Source organism: Pteropus medius, unplaced genomic scaffold, assembly GCF_902729225.1.
Source record: "Pteropus medius unplaced genomic scaffold, Ma_sr-lr_union100, whole genome shotgun sequence".
Classification (NCBI taxonomy): Eukaryota; Metazoa; Chordata; class Mammalia; order Chiroptera; family Pteropodidae; genus Pteropus; species Pteropus medius.
In genome coordinates, this window is record NW_024351073.1 from 20,832,747 (window position 1) to 20,855,499 (window position 22,753).

The window sequence follows — 22,753 nt, forward strand, 5'->3', positions numbered from 1 at the left end:
AGCGACTGAAAAAATATGCTATCAGGGAGGGTGCCCGGGCCCCACGCCCCTCGGGTACCGAAAGCCAAGCCAGACTATTACTGGAATGAAGAATTGATTCATTCTGCAGCTTCTATATCAGAAAACGTCTATCTTAAATGTATCTTATGTCTGATGAACTTGGAAATTTGGTTCAGTGACTCCTTAGAATGATGACAATTATCTGGGGCTAGTTACAGGACGATAAGAGTGTGCCTTGTATGTCCCCACCTCCCTTCCTCCCCGTTCCCGTGCTAAAGGCTGTCGATAAATCTGAAAGTTGAGGGGATGGAAGAAGGAGCAAAGACAGAAGGGGCAAGAGAAGCTCCTCGGGAAAGTTTGAAATAAAGTAAGTAGATCTGAATAGTAAGAGAAGACAGCTACATTTCAAGATGTCAAATGTTTTGTACAAATCATTTTGTGTTGATTAAACAGGACACTGTCATTTCTTTTCTAAATTGAATGGGCTGCAGTGAAAAAGGCATTTGGCCCGCCCTAAACACCAGCTTCTCTCTGAAGACCTTTATTGCGAATTGAGAGTTTTAAATTAGATGAAGAAATAACAGTGCATGATGTTGCTTAGCAACCATTATATGTTAGTAATAGACACGCCACATGGATAAGTTTGGGGCCATTTTCAGGGAACAAATAAACTAATTACCCGGGGCAAGATTTAATGAATTTCCAAAAGTCGAACCTGTGCCAATATCATTTTATTCATGTCCTTGTGCCAAGGAGAGAGACTTTCATGATTATAATGCTCCGTGACTTGGGTTGTGGCTCTTGCCTCATACCCTCTGGGTGACTAGGAGAAGCGGCTTTGATTTGGGAGGGCGATGATGGTGAGGGCGGTCAGGAGCTGGACGAGTGCCCAGCCGCGGAGGGTCAGCGGGTGTTCACAACTGTTTGCTGCTCTGTGTAGATATACGTTGCCTCTTAAGAGCAGAGGTGGGCGAAGGTTCTCGATCCCCCCTTCACAACCTCATCACCAAGTATCGACAATAAAAGCAAGTCTCGGAGTGAATTCAGCCATCAAACAAGCTTTGCTTCGCAAGGAGCGCAGAACCTGGCCTTGGAAGTGCAGAGAAGGCACTGCTGTCTATCCACAGGCTCCGTGGCGGTGAGGCCACACACAGAATCTTTAGCAGTGTTGGAATCCGAGACAGGGGGATCGTGGGCGTGGAGTCAGACTGCTGGCCAGACTCTCGTACCCTGTTTGTGCCTGGGCAGGAGTGCCTGGGGAATATTTCTAGCCAACTCACAGACCTTGAAACCATTTGTGTCACCAGCAAAAAATTATTTCTAACACCCTTTGTGCTAATTACCAAACCCTCGGAGAGAGTCTGAGTGTGACCAGTCCAAGGCTCTACTTTAAGGGTTTCTGTAAAGTGTCTTTCAAATGCAAAGGGATTGCCCTAGGATGCAGATCCTGATTCAGGTATTTGAAATGTTGGTAAACCACTCCCAGGTTGTAAGTTAAAACTCTTCACACGTACCTGTGTATTTTTTGGACTCTAAGATGCCATCACTTGAAAGACATACCACTATTTTACATATCGTTAACAAAGGAAAAAAAAAACCTTCCAATAAAACTGATACAATGCTTCCTGTCACTTAAAATTTTACTTTATAATGATCAAAATGGCCTTTTTAGATTAGACGTAGATTTCCACCATATGTCGGGCATGTTCATAGATTAAGAAGAAGAATTGCTCGTAGTTTTTCTTAAAAAAATACAAAATTTGACCTTTTTCAATTACTATCTTAACTAAAAATGCCTTTTTTCCCCCTTTAACTCTATGCTCTTCTTTGTCATGTCAAGGACAGTGATGATGTACCTTTTCTTAGAATAACTAAAAGCCACTGGTGCTGGGTCTTACCTGGCTCTGTCATCACGTAGATCCAGCAGGGGTAGATTTAGGTAATTGTGGAGCCTAACATTTGAAAACTTCATAGAGCGAGGCTTTCCAAAAAAAAAAAAAAGAACAAAATTACAAATACAAAATTAGGTACGATCACGATGATTTGAAACGAGGAAAACAAATATTACAAATCATTACAAATTCCTGAAGTCGTATTTTTACAAGCAAAAGCTGTCAAATATCACAAACATTACAAAATATCGAAACACGCACACACACACACGCACGCACGCACGCGCTTCCACTGAATGGCACGTGGCCCGCCTCCAGCCTTTACAACACTCTTTTCCCTGCATTTTCGGGCTGCGCACTTAGTGATTACTACTTTGGCCTGAGCTACGCCATGGTCACCAGACCGACTCCTTGTTGTTCTGTAGGAGAAGCGGTTTTGTCGTTGGAACCGTGCTCTCCAGGCCACTGCACCGCTTTGGTTTGCTTTGGCATGCATTTCGTCGGAGGCCGCCAGAGCGCATCAGGACACGATGCTCTAGCTACACTTTCGCAAAGGAACGTGTGGAAGCTCCACCCACCGGGAGGTATGCAGTGTTTGCATTTTAAGGCGCCCTTACACGTTTGTCATCTTAAAACAGAGGAATTCTAATTAACCGTGCGATCGCCATTCTGGTTCGTTTCTAGTCGTAAACATTCCATTTTTCAATTTCTCTACAGAAGAGCTCTTTTGTTTGGACTTGGACCGATGTCACTGAATACCCTGCTGTAGTTTTACATCTTTGATGAAGTGGAAGAAATTTGCAGAAATTAGCTCTTGGTTCTGTACATTTCCAACCTTGCTCTTCCTCCGTCGCCCCGTGTTGGAGGTGTTGGAGCTGTTGGAGCTGTGTTAGGCTGCTCCAGCTGCCATAACAAAGTGCCACAGACAGGGAGGCTGAGACAACAGAATTTATTTTGCCCAGTCCCGGAGACCAGAAGTTCAAGATCAAGGTGTCGGCAGCGTGGGCTTCCCCCGAGCCTCCCTCCTTGGCTGGCAGACCTCTGCCTTCTTGCTTCGTCCTCACATGGCCTATGCTCTGTGCACACGTATCTTTGGTGTCTCTTCTTCTTGTTATAGGGACACCGGTCCTACTGGATGAGGGCCCCACCCTATGACCTCGTTCGACCTCAGTTACCATCCTTACAGGCTCCATCTCCAAGTCTAGTTACACTGGGGGCTAGGGCTTCAACCTGGGGTGGAGGGCGGAGTGGGGACACAGTTCGGTCCATAACAGGGGTCATAGATCATGTTTGGGTTGGTATATGACCTTTGGCCAGGATGCTGAGTTGACACAGTGGATGGTGGCGAAAACCTGGAAGCAATCCTCTAATGAGATGATTTAGTTAAACTTTGAAGTAAAGTGACCGTGAGCCATGGAAAGCTCATCAAACCTCAACTCCCGACCAAACGACCTGTTTCTTTGTTCAACTTCCCCTGATTTCCCCTGGGATGCCCTCAGCCACTGCACCACTACTGGACATGAGGAGAAGCGAGATGGGGACAGCTCAGAGTAGGAGGTAACTATCATCCCCCATGCTGGCTAAATGTTTCACCTTTGCAAATTTTACTCATGCAAGCATACTGTAGGGATGCATCTCAGGGCCTTGGTAGGATCCCGTCCAAGTGAGAGGTCCCAAAGCTTAAATTTTATTGGTTTCATGGTAAATCCATCTCTGAGAACTATCTTACTTTTGATACCAGCTATGAGAAAATTCCAAAACATCTGATTCACCGTCCTCCAATCCCCACTCTCCTCCGCCCCTCCGTCCCACCCCAAACATTTGGCTCCCAGGGGTTGAAAAGCATTCTACTTTATCTGCAGGATTTTCTTTTAAATCGCTAACATCCAACTTGAAATGAAAACAGTTTTTAAAAAATTTTTTCAAATTAAACGTTTTATTTGGAGAACGACACATTCACCTGCAGTTGTAGGGAATGATACAGAAAGGCCCACGCGGGCTTCCCTCAGTTTCCCCGACAGTAACGTCTTGCAAAATGACACAATATCGCAACCAGGATACAGACATTGATGCAGGTAAGACAGAATTTCCACATTCCCCTGCCACCCGCCTCCTCTCCTGAATCCCTGCCCACCACTAATCTGGTCCCTGTTTCTAAAATTTTATCACTTTGAGAGAATGTTTTATAAATGAATCCATCACTCGGTCTGTAACTTCTTGAGGTGGGATTTTTCACTGAGCATAATTCTCTGGAGATTCATACAGTTTGTCTGCCTTCTCTCCACCATTCAAAGTCTTCTTATACTTGCTTTAAAAATAATGTCCAGGGTTTTTCACCGTACTTAGTGGAAGGAATTGGAAAAAGTACACCTGGTCCTTTCTTGGAAGCAGAAGTCCATCCTGTAGATTTTTTTTTTTTAAATATAAAATATTTTTCAAAGTAACAAAATAAGAAAAGATCCACACATTAACTAAATCAAGAATGTACATGATTTCTGCATAGAAAAATTTAAAGCTTTAATAAAGATTTTTCGAATAGACATTTCATGCTCTTAAATGATCTGTCTTGACATTATAAAAGTATCGATTTTTTGCTCCACTGATCTAAAATTCAGTGAAACTCAGTCATAATAATAGTTGAAAAAATTTAAGAAGAGGTTAAGTTAAATCCCTTTAATTTAAAATAATTATCAAGCCATATGGAATTTATAAAGCAAAATAAACCTGTATAAACACAAATCAATTTAAAAAAAGAGACATCCTACAGTTTTTGATGCTGGTAATTTCAATGTTTGCTCATATACAGGCAATGACAATGACATAAGGACAGCCGCCTGGCTGGGAGCAAAGTCAGAGTCGGTAACATGTGAAAAAAAAAGGTCTTAGCATGAAATACAGTATGTTCTCCAGCCTCTGATGACGTATGTACACCAGGTAATCACCCAGTTATCTGCACTCTGGCTCACCAAGATTCTGGTCTCTTCACTTCTGTTTCTCAATCTGAAGGTATTAAAATCATAAGGATTTCAAACTTGGCTAGTGTTTAACAAAGCAGCAGTGTCACGGCTTGGGTTTCCCAGAAGCAGACTCTCCGAAGGAGCTGAACCTGCAGGACATTTATTTGGGAGCGTCCTGGGCATTGACCCCTGTGGGAGGAAGCAGGATGGGGCAGACGGACAGGTAAAGCTGTGATACAGACCCAGTGCCGGCCTTGGCTCACCTGCGCGGAGCTCGGGCATGAGGATGACCCCTTAGAGTTGTCCAGAGCTGGGCCCAGCTGGCCAGGCTTTATACATCTTATTGGAGAGGTCTCTGGATGGGGGCTGTTCTGAGGAGGGGTGGGAAGTCAGCCGGGTTTGTCAATAAATACGCATGGATTAAAGATACATTCTCAAGAGTGTTTTACTCTTAGGGGTGCATAATCAAAAAGTTGGGCAACAGCACTTCTAGAAAGCTGATTCCTCTGTGGGAAAATAGTGCCAATATCTCTAACAACGGGTCCTAAGTTTTGATTTGTTGATGTGAGCTTTTTGGTGTTTAAGGTGGCTTTTCTGTCCCTCCCCCACTAAAAAGGATGACTTACATTTATTTAGGGTTTTAGCTTCATATTTAATTTATTCTAATAAAAAATGTAAAAGTCTTGTCCCACTTATAAATCTTACTGTTCTTTTTATAAATCCAGTGAATTTTAACAATCCTATTCATGGATGCTTTTATTAGTGTCCCGGCTGAAGAAACAAAACTACCTTAAATAATCAGCCCCATTTACAACTCGGTTAATTAAATTTCTTTAAATATTTTTACTGCATTTATAAATGTAATATATTTGATTTCTCCTCTGTAGTTAATGTAATAAATTAAACTTATGGATATAATAAATCTCAAGTTCTCTTAAGCACCCCGACGCTGTTTACAAAACCTAGCCAAATTCTCTTAAACCCTTTAAGCTTCAAATCTCAAGTCTAAAGTAAATTGCACATTTTAATGAAATCGCAAAGCTCATTCTGAAAGACCAAAGTACCCAAAAACATTTGAAATACCAAACACACACATGTTATTCCTCAGTGTGACATAGGGGCATCGATATTCTAAACTTCTGTTGAGAAATGGCCTCCCAAGTGTCAGAAACTCAGGTTGTTGCAGGTGGACGGTGGTGGCCCAGGTGGATGGCAGAAGCAGGAAAACTCTGCCTTCTCCAGGGATGTTTATTAAACAAATTCCTATCATCAAGTCAGTGAGCTCAGTGACGTCCTAGTTCTCTGTCTGTGGATGTTGTGACCGATGGCACGGAAGGTCCCCTGAGGCGGGTATAAACTATCCACGGGCCAGACTTCTCCCAGCTCGGTGTCTGGATGCAGGAGTCTCAAGACACCAAACGTTGGTGGCATTATTTACTGGGTTCCTCTTCTATCCCGTTTGTGAAGTACGGGGGCCGTTAGTAACACATTTTATTCAACTACATAGCTTAAATACCACCAACTTCACCAACCTAAACCTTCTTCTGACCCTCTCTATATTAATTAGAAAATCCTTGGGTGTTGGTGGAGATTTGGGGGGCCGAAGTGCTTGCTGGAGCCCCCTTAATGTGTGGATTTGCTGGTGAGAATGCTGATCACAGGCCAAAGTTCTCCGTGAGGCCACTGACTATGGCGCGACATTCAGCTTCTTGCCTCGCTCATTCCATCCCACCCACAAACCCCACCAACCTGCCCCAGAAATATCTCCTTCGATTCCAAATATGACTGAAGCGCTGAATTTAATTCACTCTCAAAATTAGCACCAGACGACCTAAGAAAATCTGCCTCGACGCTGGAAAGTTGGAAAGGTTGAAAAAGACATTCGAACAATATCCAAGGATTTTTCAAACAATACAGTGACGTGAGACCAGCCAGGGAAGAAACTGCTCTGGCCCACAGCAGCCGGATGCGACGGGAAACACACATGGAAACAGGCGAGAAGAGGGCGTGACAGCTGAGCTCCACCAGCCGCCCCCGGCTGGGAGAACACACGAAACAGGTGTTTGGTTTGCTTATTTCGCTCCCTCCTTTGAAGGAACTGTGCTCCCCCATTGACTACAGATTTGAGCAGGTGACCAAGCTTGTCAAACAGACTTTCCCTCCTGGCAATTCAGTCTTGATGGAGATGTGCAGGAGAGACCTGTGGTTGAATCATCAGACTGACAGCCACACCCCAGGCAGTCCAGGAGCCCTTGTTTCTAAGACCTCCAGAACTGAACCGTGTCCTGTCCTCCTGAGGCCCAGTGGCTCTAGCTTCCTTGAAGATGTTTCAGTATCCTGGGTGTTCATTGTATACTATGCTTCATCACATATACATATGTTACATGTGTCCTTCTACATGGACCAGTATTTCACAATCGAGGTTAAAGAATTAAACACCAAAACCAAGAGAATTCCTAAAAGCTTCAAAAGTTGGCTTCAAGGCAGTGGTGTGGGACTCATTGCAGACTTCGATGAGAAGAAAGAATTATGTGCTAATTCTGTTAAGGAAAATGGAAACCATTAACATGATTGAGGAGAGCTGAAGAAATGTAAAATCTAACAAAGTAAGGGAAAAAGTCAGTGCATCCTCTGTGAGGTTGAGGGCTTTCTTTGCTTGACTCACAGTTCATTTAACAATTGGTGAGAGCTCATTTGAACCCCTAGACATGGGCTGCAAGACCATCTTACTGGGAAGGTGTGGTCTGTAGGAGTCCGTGTAGTCCCCTAATGGGTGACTGTGAAAAAGGCTCTGCACGTCCACCTGATGCACAGGAAGACCTGGGCATCCAGGGCACGCATCCCAGACAAAATTCTCCTAAAGACAAGCAACACCTTTCTGCTTAGGACGAGAGTGGTGCACTACTCAGCTCAGGCAGCCGTAACAGAATCCCATGGATTAGGTGGCTGAACGACAGACATCTACTTCTCACAGTTCAGAGGGACGGAAGTCCAAGGTCACGGTGGCAACATGGTCAGGTTCTGGCGAAGACTCTTCCTGGCTTGCAGACAGTGCCGTCTCAGTGTATCCTCATATGACAGAGAGGGAGAGGGGGAGGGGGAGAGAGAGGACAGGGAGAGGGAGGAAGCTCTCTGTTGCTTCCTCTTACAAGGCCACTAATCCGGTTATGGGGCCCACCCTCATGACTTCATCTAAACCTAATCACCTCCTAAAGGCCCCACCCCCTAATACTGTCAGTCTGGGGATTGGAGCTTCGACATACGAATTGGTGGCAGGGGGACAATACAATCCATTAGCAAACAGTGACACTACCTTTTCAGGGTATCGTTTAACCCTCGGAGGGTGTTAAGATGTGTGTAACCTATCTGAAAACATGTTCTCAGGGGCAGTGCAATGCCGTGATACGTTGTTTAAGTTACATCTTCGCGACATTCCGATTTCCAGCGATTTCCAGCAAGGAAGGGACTCCATGAGCAGGGACAGGTGGGGGTAGGGGACGGGGAGAGGGGAAGACTGGCAATAGGTAGAGTTTTAAACCGTATCGGGTTCAGTGTGTCTAGGATGTCACTGCAAGTGTCTGTCGATTGCTTGGCCTCTATGCCACTTGGACTGTGGTTTTCTGCTCATTCCCTGACTCCCAAAAGTCTGGTTTTCACCTTTTGCTTCATCTCTGTCCACAATCTTCTGTGTCTTCCTTCATAAAACTAATAGCGAAAATGAGAATAACTACCATTTTTAGGAATTTATACGCGGAATGCACTTAGCGCTTGATGTGTACGTGTCATGTACTTTTTGGACCAGCCCCGAGACGTAGGTCTTTTCTATCTGTGTTTGACAAGATGAGGAAACTGAGGCCTTGTGAGATCCCTCTATTCAGTTTGGTGGGGGCGTTTCTCATAGGCTTCCACGCTGCCGGGTGGGAGCTGGCTAGAGAGGCAGGATGGCCGAAGGGACTCAGGACGCCGCTACCTGGTTTGAATCTTGGCTTCGTCATTTACTAGTTGTGTTACCTAGTATAAGTCCCTTAACCACTCTCAGCCTTAGTTTTCCCATCTGTAAAATGAGGGTAGTCAGAACTTACCTAATAAGATCAATGTGATAATTAAAGTAATTAACTTATGGAAAGCCCTTAAAACAGTGCCTGGTACTTCCGTAAGCACCACCTAAATGTTAGCTCTCATTATTTGCCGTGTGTAGCATATTGAAGAGAACCATGGACCGTTTCTCCAAGTAACATTTTTAACGCATAACATAAAATACATAGGGTTATAAAGGAAACCAATTTCGTTAAAAAGCAATTACCAAATGTGTGTGTGTGTGTGTGTGTGTGTGTGTGTGTACCTCCAATTGGTGATTTAATGATATGCAGGCTTCTTTATTTCCATATTAAAAGCAAGTTCAAGCTCTCATGGCCGGTCTAACAGCTATGCGAATTTTAAAATAGTGATGAGAATAGATATTTTGAGATATCTGCACAACCTTAATGTGATATAAACATATCTGTGATTTCTCTCAGCCATGAGACTGCTGTGGTTTGTTGCCTGCACTCACATTCGAAGGAAATGCTCTATTTCCATGAGAGGTCAGTGAAAATAAAGATGTCGGCTGGAGAAGAAGACCTGCTAACACAAGCCCAGGTACGCCTTACCTGTCAGCGGGAAGGTCTGCTGGAGTGTGCAAGTTAGAAAATCCCTCTCAAGGCCAAAGCGTTCATGGTAGAGGCAACTTTCGTGATAGAAGGACTGGGAAGCAGCGCGACATCGTGTCCCGGTGCCCACGAACGAGGCGAGGGTCGCTGTGGCTCCTCTTCACCTGGATTTCTTTCACAGATTCTTGTAGACAGACGGGTGTGGATTTCCCATCAAAGGGCAGGGGCTTAAATGTGTAAAAGTCCTGGCTTGTCGCCCACAATGCAATGGGCCGGTGGAATGATTTAATGCAGCTCTCAGTGGCGCAGTTAAGATTTACGTGGAAAACCGCCCCACGGCGGGGATGGTAGGTTATCACATTTCTTATCTGCCTATAGAAAGGTCCTTCGTGAATTCCGAGCATTCTCACAATTCCACCCTATGCGTGAGAGGCGGTGAACGGTCTTTAGATTTAATTAGAGAATAGAAACGTAAATTTAGAGGGTGTAAAACATCCATCGTAGACTACATATTAAGAATACAAGAAAAAATGGGAGACTTTTTTTTCCGATTTAGGCAAATCTACTGTAGATGCAGTGATTGCTGAAGTCTTACTGTGAGCAGCAAGTGTGTTCTAGGATGTTTGCGTAGGGCCTGTCACTTCTAGGGAATTCTGTGGCCTCATAACACAGGATCAGCGGAAGCCAGCTGGCGGGACAGACTCCTGAGGGACTGTAGAATGAATGAATGCAAAGGACTGCGAGTCTCTCTCCACATATATTCTGCATTTTCCTGTCATCTAGGGGTTGTCACTAAATTTCTTGGTATTCGAAAAGGATCTTTGAAAAAGGTAGGAACCATTGCTCTAGAGGATAGGCAATTATTTCCATGGAAATGCAATTTCAAACTTATTCTCAGCAAATTTCAAGAGACGCTAGTGTGTTCAACTACTTAACACATTTCGGAAGTATGGTCTGTATGAAACGGTACCCACAGTTTCACGTTCAAAACTTTGTTTCCAAAAAACAAAACAAAACAAAACTTTATTTCCTTGTCTTTTTTATTTCTTTACCAATAAGTTCTTATTATAAAAACACTAGAATCTCAGTTTCTAAGTTCTTCTTTAATATGATTTTAAAACTTACATTCATAGACAAGCTCGAGTTTGCAGCTAGAAAGTGTCAGTCTTTAATGGCCTAAGGAAACCACTACATTTAAATTTGAGGTTAAATTCAATAAAACAAGAGAAAAAAATAATGAAGGCTTTTTGATGATCTTTGAAAAATATAATATGATGGGGAAATTTATCAGAGAAAAATAGTCAGTCTGTGTCATCTTTTTTGTAAAGTGATTCATTTCCATGGTGATATATATGTATTTTTTTTCTTGTTTGAACGGATGGCATTTGCGGGTCTGATGGAATTCTGAAACCTCCCTAAGGAGCAAATGAATTGTTTCCTTGTTTTGTTTAGTTGTTTAATTAGTTGTTTTGTCTACCACGGCAGTGGCCTACTTGTGACTGTAACGGAGAAAAGCATCCAGTGGCCAGAAGCGGGAGAGCCAGTTTCCAAAAGGGCTTTGAACACATGGAACCATCTCAAAGTCCCCCAGGTTCTTCTGAAACTTAGCAGCTGACTTAGGAGGCTCAAGGTAAGAATTCGGAATGTTCGAAAGGAGTTTTCTCTTTGACCTTAGAGATCAACGTGATCTCATGCGAGAGGCCAGCTGGATAAACCGTGTTAGATCAACGAAGCATGAGGGAAGGTCAAATGGTTAATCTTTAAGATAATTTTCCCCAGCTAGTTGCTTACAATATGGAATCACAGGCATTTGAAATTTGAGAGCCATACTATTAAAACCCACTTGCAGAAGAAGATATATCTATGCTTGCAGCCCAAAGTCTCCCTGCCCTACACACTCCTGCTATTCTACTGATAAGGGTTTTTGTAAGAATTCTCTGAGAGGACTGGTTTGGTGATGGCCACACATAGGAAGCTATGAAGTACGAGCATTAGGACAGCCTGTGAGAGCTCAGGTCTCCTGGGGAAGGGATGGGTTGGCTGTGGGGAGTGCTCAGCAGGCAGGCAGGCACACGTGGGATAAGAAATAGACTTTCAGAATTGGGTTTCTTGAAAAATCATTCAGCAGGCCCGCCGATGTATTGGCCTCTGCAACTTCTAAACAGAACAAGTAGATTTAGCAGGCTCTGGCATGGTGGCTGGGTGGCTGAGGTTGGCTGTGAGGGCTGGCTGCTGCTCAAGGGTCTCTATGGACCCGGGTTTCTCAGGAGAACGTCCGTACAACACCTTGTGAAGCTGCCCTAATATTTTTAAGAACTAGCCAGGAAAAGGGTCTTGGTCCTTCTCATAGAGCCTCTTCCATCTCTGAGGCCAGGCTCCTCTCTCTGGTTCTCTGGACAACCCTTTGTCCTCAAGAGCCATCTTGCTCAAGACCCAGTTCTCAGGGGCCCACGTGCAGACTTGACTTTCTCGATGTTGAAGGTCTTGAGAACGAAGGACGTATGGAGCCATCAGGCCAGTCGCTCGTTACCTGCCTATTCGTCGTGTACTGGAGCAGAAGGACTCATTAGCGGTGCTCTTAGCAGAGGTGTTTTCAATGAAGAACAAACGTAGGTTAATTAAAAGCACATCTTGCTAAGCAAAGATAATTGTTTCTTTGATTGTAATCACTGATTTTGTGGGGAGAGCGAAATGAGAGAAGAGACCTCAATTTAGGTAGCAGCTTGACATTATGCTGCTTGATTATGGTCCTTAAAAACAATGAATTCAGAAGTACAAACAAGATTAAGTCCCCCAAAAGGTGAGTTCATCCTTGAAGAACAACAAACAGCAACTGCATCTCCGTGAGCCACAGCATGGACTGCATCTCAGTGAGCAGATGCCCTGAGGAGCCTTATGCTTATTCTACTCAGGAAAATGATTTCTGGCTGCATTATGGAGACCGGACCGTGGAGGGACAGGAGTGAGCGAGGGAGGCCACTGCAGCAGTGGAGGCCACAGATGGTGGAGGCGAATGAATTCCGGTTAAGTTTCAGAGGTGGAACCTGTAGGGTTTGATGGATTGGATGTGGTCATAAGGGAAATGAAGACATCGAAGGGGATTCCCAGGCCTTGGACTTGAGATACTGAGTAAGGGCAAGAATAACTGCAAGATGGGAGTGACTTGGGAAGGAGCAGGTCTAGGGGGAAAAGTTAGATACTCCTATTCACATGCAAGTGGAGATGTCAGAGACTCAGTTAAATACACCAATCAAGAGTTTAGTGCAGAGGTCAAGGATGGGGATGAAAATTTAGAAACCTGATTGCAGCCAAGGACATGAGGGAGACCACCCTCCTATACTACTTGCTTTAAGAACCACTCATGGCAAATTTGGCATATTATACCTTTAGCATCACCTAGCTTCCCTGGATAACTTGTGTATGTGCCAGAATAGATGATAAATTCCTAGGGGTAGGGGCCAGATCTCTCGCTTTTTTGTGTCTTCCCATGTAGTTGCTCAGTGACGTGTGAGAGCCCTGTCATGTCGTGCTGTCGTTCAGAGAGAAACATGATTTCTTTTTCTTACTGTGAAACCTGGGAAGGTTCTTTGCTGTGGCTCCGTGTGAGGTTCAGGCTTCCTTCCCACCTCCGAGGGGCTCCCTTCAGCCTCCCTCTGCCTGGAGCATCGTCGGAGCGGGGCTTGGTGTGTCCTGTGCCTCTCCTCTTAACCACACGTCCTATCTTTTCCTCCCCTGAAGCAAAACCAAACCAAGTCAAACCCAAAAAGGCAAAGGAGGCTCAAAACCTCTTTAGAAGACAGGCATGGAGAGCGTAATTCTCCGCTTTCCTTTATTTCTCACATTCAAGGGGCTAACTTTCTGTTTTCCTTTGTTGGAAGCGAAATGAATATTTTCCGCTCTTTCTTTGCTTTGTGAAATTTGCTTCCCAACTTCCTCGCAGTGGTAGGAAATGGCAGCCGGTCTCAGTTGAGACATCCTCAGAACTGTTTTCATCAAGGATGTAGGTGTGGTCTTTTATTAAAAAGAGCTGGGAGGCTGGCAGCCACTTAGGAATGAGAAAGTGCTTTTACTACAAAAGACTCCTAGTCGATAATATTGTAATAACCATATGTGTGTCAGAGGGGCACTGGATCGATTGGGTGATCGCTTCGTGAATTATATAGATGTCTAAGTACTACATTGTACACCTGACACTAATATAATATTGTATGCCAGGTATAATTGAAAAATAAAAAATATTATTTAAAAAAAAGACTCCTAAAGATACACGTGGGCCTTCATCACAAAGGGCACACATTCTAACCAGAATATCTTGGGAATGTTCTAAATGAATATTTAGCAGACATGATGGCGTGCACTATTCTTAATCATTTTGGGTCAGGCTTCCGGAGAAGGTATAGTGCTCAGTTGATACTTCATAAAAACCCGTAACTGGAGTCATGCGCTATGTCCGACGGGCAACGTTTTAGCTTTTTTTTTGATTAGGAGCCAAAAAGAGAAGACAAAGTCTGATGTCTAATATTGTCTTATGAGGTTCTATCCTCTGAGGGTGACTAGTTTGACAGGCTACCCGTTGGGTTTCCCCCATTGCCAGCTTCCCATACGTTTTGTAGCACCAGCAATTTGACAAAGTGACCTCCTCAGTTTCGTCACCCCAGAGACGAGGAATCAGTGCTAGCCAAAGGTGTAATGGAGGAGGGCCTAACACACAGAACCACGGAGCTCAAAAGCTTATTTATCCTTATCGGACCCAAGCATCTGAGATACTGACAAAATTTTCTGAACGAGGAGAAAGAATGCTGCCCGGAAGTGGAGAAGGGCCCCATTCTGCAGCGGTGAGTGGGAGCAGCTGGAATACCCGCTGGCTCTGCTTCTAGGGGCTGCCATAACCGTGCCCCATCCACCACGCAGCTCTCAGAATTGGAGGGGGGACTGGACCACAGGTAGCTCTTGACTACTGCTCCATCCCACAGCATTCTGCCAAAGATAGCTTGTGGGATGGAGTTTATTTTACATACGTGATTTTAGTGGATGCAGACAAATTTCTGTTATACTTACTCTCCCCTTTATACTGTTAGTACAATTTCTATTGTAAGTTTTGAAAATTCATTTAAAAATACAGTGTTTAATTCTGAAAAAAAAACAAGCATCCTTAAAAATAAAAATGGATTTGACTTACTTTGAAAATATCTTTGAATACACATGAAACTAATCTGATAAAAATAATTAGTGGGCATGAGAAGCTATAAGACTTGGTTAAAACACACGCACACACACACACACACACACACACACACACACACACACACACACGATGAGGCATCATTCAATAGAATAGCATACAAATGATTCCCTTAAAGAAAATTTCTAAAATTTGTCAAGAATAATGGAATCTTCATGGTTTTAAAATAAATCAAGGCTCTTGGCATATAGGCTGACATGCATACGTGGGTACCGCTCCCCCTAAATGCTAACTCCAAGAAAGAAAGTTGACTTTATTAATGGTTAAAACAAATATATTGTATATTTTATATTTGCTGTATCCTTTCTTAAATATTTGGTTTTGAAATAATCCATTTAGTACTGCCTCACCGTAGGAATGACAAGACCGTAGTTGAAGGCTATAGGTCATCGCCGGGGGGGCCTCACAGTGACTGAAGCTGCTTGCTGAGCCGTCACAGCCCTCGGTTCTCCTCCGCACACCAGCTCGCGAAGCAGGCGTGATGCATAATGCATGTATATTGATAAAGCGCTGTGTGCAAAGCCTGCAAGACAGACATTAATAAACATGACACACTTGAACTTGCTTCTCAGCAGAATCCTGCAAATAAAGATGTACTTCAACTGAGTGCAAATCCAGCCCGGGAGCCCGTGGTCTCTCTTCAGATAACGACTGCCAGGTCCTCTTATGACTCCTGCCAGTGCATCCAGTCAAAGACACCTACAGCCCAGAGGAGCGAAGGTTGCAATAAGGGGTTGTCCATCTCAGGAGAGAAGGGCCCTGGTGTAGGAGAAGCCGCTACAGACTGGGAATCGGGAGGCTGGGTTTTGACTAGGTCACCAAGAATTAGCTCTGTGATCTCGGGCAAGCCACTTAATTTCTTTGGGTCTCATTTTCTCGAACTAAACCGAGAGATTTAGACTAAGTACTCTCTAAGTATGAACTCTAAATAATTCTGCCACCCTTTCCTCAGAACTCTACCCTTTACCCTACCTCCTGCCCCACTCCCTACTCTGCCGTTCCCTGAGGGAAAGTTAGAGCTTTGAAGAAGGGCCCTAAGCAAGTCAGTGGGTGCAGAGAGGAAGACAAGAGGGCACTAAACCGGGGCTGCAGCCCGATGCTCGTCTGCGGAGCAGCGCGTGCCCTATAAAGCCCTGCCCGGCGAGGCGCTGTCCTTGGTAGCCAGATGTGCCGGCCACCTGCAGGCCTGGTGTGTCTCCTCTTTTCTAGTTTCTTTAAGATGAAAAGTGAGACCTCTGGCCCTCAGCATTAGGGGAGACTTTCTGCATTCTCTCTGACGACACATATATTTATAGAAAATTTGTGCAATTACTTCGTCATGTGATATATTTAAAGCTATGTCAGGATCAAGATATCATTTACCTGATTAAGAATTGCCATATTTAAGAACATATATGAACATATATGTCCCTCTATAGGGCTTATGGATTGGAATTCACTCTGGTTTTGTAGACACTGGGTTAGAAATTTGGAAACTGCTATTTATTTAGCAGGTCTCCAAATGAAGTCCATCTTTAAGAAAAAAAAAAAAGGGAAAAAACTCTCCTCTATTATAATTGAATTTTCTCTAAGGTTTTTAACCATCATTAGGTGAGATTGAGGGCTATAAAAACTTCTACATTTTAGATATGCTGCAGTTAAACCAATAGACTAAAACCTAGTTTGAATTATAGCTATGAAACTGCATTATTCTAGAAATAATTCCAGTACAAATGCCATAAAATGATTTTTTTTTTTTGATTTAGGCTTTTCCCCCCAATTTCCTCTCAGATGGTCTTATGACGTCTTATGGCAGTTCAAAACAGAATTACAGCTGTTACATGCATTAGTCAAACATTTATTCATATGCCCCAATCGGTATTGATTGAAAATGTTTTAAATTTCTTATCTCTTTTGTCAATAGTTTTAGGTTTCTTCTTGGCATGGGCTTCTTGCTTTATTCCTGTTTATCAGCTTAATTGATCAATCAAGTATTAGTTCCAGTTGATTGCCATTCATTAAGACTTCCTTTAAAATTTCTCAGAGAAAATGAACTCCTATCTGCTATGTATTTTAGATAATTGATAGGAATTCCATGAGACCCAGGAAGGAAGCTTAATTAACCAAAGGAAGAAGACTGGGTCTGAAACGTGATGTGAAGGAACCCAGAAAGAAAAGCACACCTGCTAACTTGAAAAATGATCAAACGCATCACGTCAGGTAAGTCACACATCAGGTCGTTTAATTACAGGCACACTGTCAACATTTCTTGTCCTCGTGATAGCGTTTTATTAAATGTCGTACGCAAATGCTGTTGCATGTCCTACTAAGCTGAGCAGAGACCCTGCCCGATGGGTGCTTACAGTAAAACTCCAAGATCCATCTTCTTTATACTGACTGTAGCTGAAATTAAGTGCAGGCCTAGAGAAACATAATTCTTGAGAAGAAAGCCCAATCCATCCATCCAGAGATCACCAAATGAAGGACATAAAAAGGATCATCTCTTGACAATTAAGTAGAGCTACATCAAACGATGCCTCCTTGCAGCTCCCTCTCAGATCGGGGGTGGCCCAGGGAAGGAGACTGGAAGTGTTTGGGGGTGGATTTACATTATCACAGGTACCGCTTGTCACACCACGAAGAGCAGGGCCTGCTGTTCTGCAAATCGGGACTAAGATCGAGCCTCAGCGGTAGAGCCTTCTCATAGCCTTTGTTAATGGTACTTTTTAATGTGAAACTCTGCAGGGTACAGGTGACATGTGTTTGTGCTGATGGTGTTTGTAAGGGGAACCGTTTCCCTTGTTGGGTTTCTAGAGAGGCCTCTGTTCACCCCCTGCCCCCACACACAAAAGGTGGGTGTTTGAGGGGCTAACTTGGACTCTTTCTCCCTGCTGATGGGCTCCGGGCCGGGGAGGGCTGGATAACCACTGTCCACGCCTGTGGCATTGGGTGGGGCTGAGGTTCCGGGGCTCTGCTTCTATCTGGAAAGTTCCCTGCCTCTGGTGCAGTGGCTGCTACTATCAGCTCTGTACTTCTTGTTTGCAGTCACTGAACCTGCTTCTCGGGGCTCCCAGGCCCTAGCACTCTCCTAGGCAGTGATGGGGGTGGGGGTGGGCCCGCGGTGCAGCCTCCTCTGGGCGAGTCTCAAGGTCTAGAATGGAAGGGGGAAGCTCCATTGCAGCCACATCTCATACAGTGCCTTCCCATCCTGTTTTCTGGGGCAGCCCTGGCCCAAGTGACGAGCTGATGCCCTGATTCTCATTTTGGCCATCAGCCCCTTGTGTCAACTTCCCACTCTTATAATCTACAGGTGAGAAGGAGTGAGTCTTAGGACCCCCACCTTGTCCCAGGCTAAAGACTATCAGTTTATTTGCTGGTGATCCCATGAGGACCAGCATCTGCTCTTGGTTATTCTGAGTGAGCCCATCTCCAGGTAGGACACCGGGCAGCGCGTCTTTTTCAGACAATGCTGCAGGGGGAGCTAAGTGAGTGTCGATACCGAGGGGGTTTTCAAACAGGGTCAGACCAAAGAGAAGCCGGATCCACATTTGTCGAATCGACATAACCCACTACACTTGATTCCTCTTAGTTTATTTTTTGCTGCCCTGAAAAAAAATCCCAAATCCCCTGCAAAACTAAATTTCTCAAAACAAAAAAGAAAGAGTTGCTGTATTTTCTAATGAGATTTCACGGAGAGTTGCCATAAATAAATGATTCATGCCAGAGGGGAAAATATAGCAATTATTTTATGAATCGCGGGGCCGTGAGAAATGGCCTCCAGGTGACCCATGGGCCAAAGTTCACCTGTCGGGAGCTGCTGTTCTGCCAGGGAGGCATCTTCCTGCTCGGGGCGGGTCACGTTCTGATGACGAGCCAACACCTTGGTGGTTCTCGGTAGATTCCAGGCCTTCGGGAGATAACAGCAGAGAAGGCGGTCGTGTGGCCAGAGACAGGTGTCCAGCCACGGAGCACACGGTCCCAGAATCAGCGCCACCGCCGGGAACCTTGGCTTCCTTAACATCTGCTTGAAAAATGCCTCTAAGACAATTTATGTCCAGTCATTCCCTGTTCTGGTGTAGCTTCGCATTCCAGAATGCCAATAAAACAAGGCAGAAACAATAATAAAAACAAAAAAATGAAAAAAATAAAATCTTTGTGTTACTTACTACCTGCATTAAAGTTTAGCTGACAACCTAAGCTTTACAAGGCATCATCTCTAAAAATAAAACAAGGTTTGCCTGTGTGATGTTGTGGCATGATAAGAAATATATTGTCGTTCCTGGCACAGAGCTTCTACAAACACTTGCAGTATCTCAAAGGGGTGAGAGGAACATTTTCTGTTATTTATAAAAAAGCCCTTTAATCGACACCAGATTTTATGCTAATGAGGTGACCCTGGAGGGTGGGGCTGGTTGCCAGGGGAGCCAACCATGTGATTAGAGGTGCGGGGACTTTCCCCCCCACTCCCCTATCTCCAGGGAGTACAGAGGGGCTGAACGTCGATCTAATGATCAGCAGTTACTGACTTAATCGACCGTGCCCGTATAACTGAACCTCCGCAAAACCCCTAGATGACGGAGACTGGAAAGCTCCCAGGGCGGGTGAGCACACGGAGGTGCAGGCCAGGCGTCTGGGGAGGGCGACATGTCTCCCTCTCGGCCTCCCTCTTACACCTGCCCCTGTGCGTCTCTTGCCTTTGGCTGTTCCTGATTCGTATTCTTTATAATCAACCCAATAACAGCAAGCGAACAGCCCTCCTGAGTTCCGTGATCTGTTCTACCCAAGAAGGGGGTCACGAGTCCCCTTCCTTCACAGTCAGTGGGTCAGGAGTACCAGGAGCCCAGACCTGTGACTGGCATCCGAAGTGGCGACAGTCTCGTGGGACTGAGCCTTTCACCTGTGGGTTCTGTGCTGACTCCAGGTAGTTAGTATAGGAATTGCTTGGTGTGTAAACCCCACTCATTTTGTGTCAGAGTTTTGTGAGTAGAAGAAACAAGAGTTTTCTTTTAGCCAAGGTATGTACGGGTCATGCTTTTCTCCTCTGTGCCTGTATTAGGATATTTTTGTCTACGAGTGACAGAAACGCAACTCAAAATAATTTAACATATGTTTCCTATACCAGGGCGATCCAGGAGTGCCTGGGTTTGAGGGGCAGAGGCGGCGACATCAAGATGCTTTCTCCTTACCTTTCGAATCTGCTGGCCCTTGAGTTGCATCCTTCCCAGACAGGTGCTCCATGTGGTGGCACAGATGGACGCCATCTTCCTGGTGACGAAGCTAGCCACCCCTGGTAAGTGCAAAGTCCCTGTGAGGAAGGTGGGGGCTGCCTTCCCTGGCTCGGATGGACGTCTGTCCCCCAAGTAATTACTGTGGCCCATGGCTTGTGTTTCTCAGATGAACAAAGCCCAGTCACGTTCACGCCCCTAGGGCAGGGAAAGAGGTTGGCCTCAAATACGTCTATAGGGAAGAGCTTCCCATGAGGGGTTCTGTTACTGGAAGAAATGGGGGGATAAAAACTATAATTACAACTGTCCACCTCCAGCAACCTTCCAGAATGAAATGAGAGACAGCCTCAGGGAACCAGATCGTTGGCTCGCTTTACTTAAGCCGCGAGACTCACTGGTTTTATGCCTTTCAGTATTTTCTCTGATGAAAAATGTGATCAAGAAGGTGCCCCTCATCGGCATCTCTCACACTTCTGTCCTCAGGAGATGTTTTTAATGATGTAGCGGATGCTCAGTATCGACACTGTTCGTGCTTGCCGTCAGTCAAACCCATATGGAAATTCCAACGCACTAGATCAGCAAGGTCTGCCCGGGGCTCAGGTCAGGGCTGATGGCTGATGTGTAGACGTGGCCCCCGCTGGAGAGGCCCCCGCAGGAGAGTGACCACCGCGGGGTTTGTGGTGGCACTGCCTGGTAAGGGAACGCTGTTTTATGTTCGAGCCATACTGTTATTAAGAAACAGACACTCTTCAGTCGAATTGTGAGAAGAAAAATGGATCGTCAACAAATGTGTGGCTTAGATATTCTTACTCAGAATAAATTGCAAGGGGAAAATGGCCTTTATGAGGGTGTTGATAGATTTTTAATAGAAATTCTCCATCCCTGATAGAGTAGATTACGAACGTTTCCGAAGGAATGTGGTACAGGAGGTTTATCATCTAAACGCTTTCTGCTGGTTTTAGTAAATTGAGTTTCTTCAGCCAAGAAACTCTGATGGCGTTTACTAAGCAAGAGACACAAACACCCTCTCTGTCACCGAGATTCTAGGCCATGTACATACCGTGCCATCATTTTTAATTACTCGGGAAAATTATGTGCAAGAAAAACAACTATTAGAAATCAGTTGTAGAGATGGAGAGGCTAAAGCCATTCTCTTGAAATTTCCAAGTGTTTAATTCGTAGCGTGTCGACCCGGACGGGAAGGAGTTCGTACCAGTCAGCACAGTGGTCTGTGATCTCGTGTCCCCCTGTTCACCGGAGCTCGGTTTAGACCCGCGGCAGAGCTGCGGCGGGGGCTTACGGAGTCCGGCTCTGCGGACCGGAGGCCAGCGGGAGGCAGTCGGATGTCCCTGGGCGAACGCAAGTGGCAGTCTGTTAGCTCCGATTAGTCCCGCGGTGGCACCTGGTCATTCCGTGAGTGTCATGGCGCCTGGAGGTAAGGGGTCGGGAAGAGAAGTCGTACTGGGGCAGTGAGGGGGCATCGCTGTCTCATCACCCCCATTCTGGAGTGAGATGGATATGGACAGATGGACACTGATGTGAATGGACAAATAATTTATGACATAGCATGATACAACATGTACAACATATTAGTCCATATGTAACACATGCATATATGCAATATGTATTTTGGCATTACATATATAATATAGCAATATGTTACACTATATAATACACAGAATACATAACATCTAGCATCAGTAACACATCTTCATCAGCTATACTACATAATGTATGATATATTTGATTGCACGTGTATTTGTATTTTGAGACACACAGACGATACAGTGGTGTATGCTGCACAGTTTTTCCCTTCCTAGGCAGTGAGCTCATGTCACCTGTGGCTCGGGAGGACCTCCTCTTCCCGCCCAGTCTAGACCAGGGGGCTCCCTTCAGCTCCTGTTGCCCTTCCTCTGTGTCCCATGCCACCTGGACTGCAATTCAGCCCCTTTGTTTTTAGGGCCCTAATGACAGTCTCTGCTTAGGTGACTTGTCTCTAAGAATAGTCTTTAGTAATAGATTCTCCCAGAAACTCTGCTTCTCCTTCCTGCGTCTGCAAAGTGTCTAGAGGGGACACTGGACCCACACCCAGAAATGCTGGTTCTTCCTCTTGGTTATTTAAACTCAGGTCTGCGTCATTTTTGTGTTGAATTCGGGGCTGCCCTTGACTCTACCCTGGAGACAAGTTCGCTTTTCCAGAACAAGCCCTGTGATTAACACGGGACCTGCCCTGTCCTGCACGTCATGTTCTTGGGTGGACGCTGAGATCCAAGTAGCCTGACTGGTCAGCGTGGGAAGTGCTGAAGGGCTTGGGCTGCCTCCAGGAGGGTGACACGGTGGCACATGGCTTCGGTGCAGGCAGATGGTTCAGTGCCTGCCCTTGGCCTCTGAGCTCTTGTGGTCACCACCAAGAAGAGCCTGGGGGTGAGGACACTCGGCGGCCACCTCTGGGGACTCTGAAGACCCTCCGGACCCACCCTCCCCAGTCACTGTGGCTGCTACCCCCCTCCTGTCTGTGTTTAGTCCCATGGGCGGCTGGCGCTGCTCTGGAATTCCAGCTTTATTGGACCTCGTCTCACCCTTGGGAGCGGGCCATGTGCTTTGTGCTTTGGGGACACTGGGGCCTCAGCTGTGACTCAGCCAGTGGTAGCATCTCTTGTCACGTCCCTGTAGCGTTGTGTCAATGTCTTGCTTGTATATCGAATGTTAAGGACATAATTTAAGTAATTTATTAATAAGTGAAATCACTCTGTGGAGCACATTTTTCTTAATTATTTAAAAAATGTTTTACAAATTTTCTACATAGGGT

At 45.1% G+C, this 22,753-nt stretch overlaps 1 long non-coding RNA gene across 1 annotated transcript; it reads left to right on the plus strand.

Moving 5' to 3' along the window:
• Positions 1-1,054: 1,054 nt before the first annotated feature.
• Positions 1,055-21,308, plus strand: LOC120586282 (uncharacterized). Its single transcript, XR_005648677.1, has 8 exons — positions 1,055-1,138; positions 2,318-2,476; positions 9,367-9,487; positions 9,680-9,845; positions 10,984-11,128; positions 16,797-16,939; positions 19,842-20,009; positions 20,428-21,308. It is a non-coding gene; the product is annotated as an uncharacterized LOC120586282 (long non-coding RNA).
• Positions 21,309-22,753: the final 1,445 nt, after the last annotated feature.